General features: G+C 29.9%; 1 non-coding gene across 1 annotated transcript; it reads right to left on the bottom strand.

The window, feature by feature from the left end:
- Positions 1 to 2991: 2991 nt before the first annotated feature.
- On the bottom strand, positions 2992 to 3063 carry TRNAC-GCA. The gene has a single exon. It is a non-coding gene; the product is annotated as a tRNA-Cys (tRNA).
- Between the last annotated feature and the right edge of the window lie 1943 nt (positions 3064 to 5006).

Here is a 5006-nt window from a genome sequence, read left to right as displayed (position 1 = left end):
AAAAAAGTTAATCCCATTTTACAATAAAAATATTGTTCAATTGTAGCCAAGAAGTAGTTTTGAAAACTTGCCACTTCATATCCATCTATGTTTGGAAAACTAAAATAAAGAAAAAAAATAAAAATATTTTTCAAAAACTTAGTTTGGAGTGAAATTTTGCTTAAAATTCAAATGTTTTTTTTTAATAAAAAGATAAAATACATAATTTTATAAGGGCATTTGATTTAGTGGTATGATTTTTTCAAATGTTTCTTAAAATTCAAATTCAAATGTTTTTTCATATATTGAGGCGTGGAAAACATATACACAAGGGCAACTAAAAATGATAGATCCACTATAAGGGCATTTGGTTTAGTGGAATGAACAAACAAAAATAATGAGTTTAAAATTACCCAACAAAATATCAATTTTCAAATGGAATGGAGACATAAGACTATTCCAAAAAAGAAAAGGATAAAAGAAAAATATTAAATACATTTTCAACTAATGCATTTGATTGAGAGATATTATGGTCAATATAAGAAAAGTATAGCATTAACTAATTTTCATGGACACATGGATCCTTACCATACTAAAATGACTGGTTTATTGTTATTAAACCAATAACAGTTCATACGAGCTAAATCTTACAATTGATAATTAGGCAAGAGAAAGAACTTGAATTTATCTAAAACTTGATCACAAGTTTTTCTTATTTGCATTGTAAAATTATGTATTTCTATGGATATCATTTCTATTTCTAGAATTGAAACAAATTAGAATTCTAAACTCTCACGACTTCTGGGTGATAGGAAATTTTCCCGAAGCAAATCATAATGATTTTTTGTTCTCTTTTCATTAATTTTTTTATTTATTGCAATGGATTTACTAAAACTCTTTTTGTAAGGATAGTCTTTTTCTTGATATCTTTGATTAATTTAGTACTTATTTTTATGAACTAATAAAATACATATGGTTTGATATATAATAAATTGTCCATCATTTTGTACAAAGACGAACATGTTCAATAATAAATATTTATTTTTTAATAATTCATTATTAACTTGAAACTCCTTGGGAACTATCAGAATCTCCAAATTCATTTCTCATCTTTAAATACAAGATACACTAATTTTTATGAGATTTATCAGTTTAAGCTAGAACAACTTAGTATTTCTTCCTTAGTTCTCATCCCATAAAAAAAAAATTATCTTTTTTATTGTTCAATGGGTTGAATTCTTAATTTATTGTGAGATAATTAAAATCTTCATTATAAATGAGTTCAAAATTATTACACTAGGTTTAGTATTTTGATGAGAGATTGCTCTTTCTTATTCTTAATCAAATTTTTTAGTGGGCTTGACTTAGTTGATACATGATTTATGTTGTCTTTCATTTTCTTTTAGTTTGTTTGAAAAAACACATCGATCAATTCCGATTCTCTCTTTTTCTATTTATTGTTTTTCGATTGAGATGTATGGATCCATGGGCCTGTGTCTGCATAAAACTTGAACATGGATTAATGAAAATGTGCAAAAGCTAATTTAGTTCGTTGACTCGGTTCAGTTTCAAGACATACATCAAGCAAGAACCAATAATTTTATCTCTATTAAACAGACATTTCAAGTCAATTGAACCTGATTACATATTACAACTTAAATAAACTTAACATGATATGATATGAACTTTATTTATGTCAACATTTCTTAACAATATTAATTGAAATACATCCAAATGATTTGAGAACAAATTCTAAAAACACAATGATAAATTTCAAACCTTAACGTGCATAAAGCACATGGACTAGCAACGAAAAACGATAGATTAGTAAGAAAGACATTTGGTCAAATAGTATGATTCTCAATTCCTGTGTAAGAGGTCAGGAATTCCATAATCAGAATGCCCCACAAGCTCTATCAAATGGTTTTGTGTGTTGTAAAAACAATAGTAAAAAAACTTAACATGATAACTGCAAATAAATGATCTCCAAAGAAAACAAAAGTATTTTTAGTGGTAGAATTATGTTCCTTAGACTTTATTGCCCTAGTATACCAAGTAATGGGAAAGTATATATGGGATGCCTTAAAGAAAGTAATCTAGTATGTTTTTATATTTAGAATTTTCATGATTGTCATTTGTATGAAGTGACAGGTTTGCTACTCGAGACACATTACAAAATAGAAAAAGTAGTATAATATATTAAAAAGATAATGCTTCTAAATATTTGAGTTCATAATTATACAAATATTGATAAGATAAGGAATCACTATAAGGGGAGTAAGATTCGGATTCCATTGTTGATCGAATATCTCAAGGCAAGAACATTGTTTGAGATTCGAATCACTCAACAAGCAAGATCGATCATGTCTAGCTTGAATGATTCTTGTTGATCAAATATCTCAACACAAAAACACTTGTTTGATATTCGAATCACTCCACAAGCATGATTGATCATGTCGAGCTTGAATGATTCTACATGCAACCTAAACTACATAGAATTGCAAAGAAACTTAGCCATTGGCTAAATAAAAGCACAAATGCTCCTTTTACTGTATTTTACAAGTCTCCCTACAAATACAACATACATGCCTTTATATAGTCTCAAAATAAAACTATTAAAGACATTCCAAGAGTTGTAACATTCATACTTAATGGCTATAATTAACCATTATGTAATTGTAACCTAAAGTAAATAAAAAGTCTTAAAATACATCAATGAAATATAATAACTCTAAATTACCCTAAAATGTAATCCACCCAAAATTTATAACATGCAACTTCATTCATATTTATTGTTATTCCCCTATCCTTTATAATTTATAATGATAGCTTGGTTCTTGTCCAAGAATAGTGGCCCTTAGGTTTTATGTGGTGGACTTTGGAATAAGGTTTGGAATCGGTAATTATTCTTTTTTCTTTTCCTTTAGACACTCGGTGGTTCGGAGCAAATCGAACAAAGTGTCTGTCCAAAATAAAAGGAGCAAATCGAACAAAGTGTCTATGCAAAATAAAAGGGCCCAACCAAATTCAAACTAGTGACCTCTTGATCTGCAATCAAATACTCTACCACTGAGCTATGAACCCATTTTACATGATTTTAGCCTTAGGGGCCCCTTCTACCAAGTGTCAGTCCAAAAGTGTAAAAAGTGTCTGTCAAAAATAGAAAGGCCCAACCAAGTTCAAATGGGTGACCGGTTAAATTCTCTACCATTGAGCCATGGATCCATTTTGTAGGATTTTAACGTGAGTGACCCCTTAGACATAGTGTCGGTCCAAAAAGTGTAACAAATTTCTATCCAAAATAGTAGGGCCCAACTAGGTTCGAATTGGTGACCTCTTGATTTGCAATCAAATGCTCTAATATTGAGCTATGGACCCATTTTGTATGATCTCAACCTTAGTGACCCCTTATATAGATTATCGGCTATGGACCAATTTTGTATAAATTGGTGGATTACCTATCGGAAATTAAACACAGATCGTTAGATGCAAACTCGAAAGTGCTAACCACTACACCATAGAACCACTTGTCAAACTTTATTTTGGCAGCGATTTTGATAAGCGCCAATAACGCTAGATTTTGCAAAGCTAGAGGTCGTAGTATCCTTGCAAACTTTTACAAAGAAAGCTAACTTAACGAATTGATTTCAACCAGGAGCAGGTTAAAAGGATAAATAACTCTTAGATTGAACTTGAAATCTATGATTGTCACTCTTAGATTCCAAGACGACTCACTCAAGAATTAACTTGATCACGACTAATCTAATGAATAGATTTTAACACCAAACCTAAAACAAGGTTTGAAAGAAACATAACACCAAATGGTTTCAAACACAGTTTTTGTATTCCAAAATGTTTACAAACTTGAATATTACAAGCATTTAAATAGGCCAAAAAGATAATTCAAACATAGCTCATCTACACACTACCCAAAGCTATTAAATACAAATCGAAGAAAATAAGAAATAACATAAAAAAACTTTAAATGTAATTCAACTCCCGAAGATAAAAAGTCTTCAAATTACATTCCAATGTCAAGTGATATTTTATTACCACTCAATTCTTTTCTTGATTTATTGTAGTTGAACTTAAAAGTATGACAAATAAGCTGGATTTATTTTAAATTTCCTTTAAAATTTTTGTGCACAAAATACAATGGAAATAATATATATATATATATTTTTTTTACTGCTTTGTAATTTGTATGGTATTATTAGAGGCTTTTGAATGAAATATGATAATTGATTCCCTGTCCTCTTTGACAATTTTAGATACCTCCAATATTTGATGCGTCACGTTTCACTGTGAGATATGCCCTTGGGTCAATAAGACTTAAGCAGAGAGTTTATTTGTCTAATGATTTGATTTTTTTGGGTTGTAGAGATATCTTTTACAAATCAAAACTTTGTATTATTTTCAAGACATTCATCAAGACATTTGTGAACGTGCCTGATATCTTGAAGGATTTAAGACACATAATTGAGAGAACCTAAATTTTTTTTGAAGTTGACTTTTCTAGGATACGTCATCACAAAAGTTTGAGACAAACTCAATGGACCATTGGATGGGTTTTATAAGGCTCAAATAAATTTAAAATCCAAGAAAACGGATGTGAGTTTGATATTATTTGATTTTGGGTATGGACACAACTAGCTGATTTCTTTTGATTACATTAATGAATGTAGGTAGATGTTTAAAGTGTTGATCTTAATGGTTTTAGAAAATATCAACACATCATCATTATAAACTATTGAATTTTTTTGAAAGGATTGAAAATATCATTCATAATCATCTGAAATTCGGATGGAGTGTTTTTTATGTTGGCCCACAATGCATCTCATGGACGATGCAAAACTATGGTGGCGCTCGAAGGTGAATTGTATAAAAAACTAGTCATGCACCAAAAAATCATGGGAAGACCATTGATGGAATTGAAGCAATCGACGCACCCCTGGATGGGTTTCCAATTAAAGACCTAAGGTTTGATGTTGACTCTTTTGAAGAAAAAGCCCCACGATCGAACACTT

This window comes from Cucurbita maxima, unplaced genomic scaffold (genome assembly GCF_002738345.1).
Source record: "Cucurbita maxima cultivar Rimu unplaced genomic scaffold, Cmax_1.0 Cma_Scf00396, whole genome shotgun sequence".
NCBI classification, from domain to species: domain Eukaryota; kingdom Viridiplantae; phylum Streptophyta; class Magnoliopsida; order Cucurbitales; family Cucurbitaceae; genus Cucurbita; species Cucurbita maxima.
Note: the sequence above shows the minus strand (reverse complement) of the source record. Positions and strands in the feature narration are given on the sequence as shown.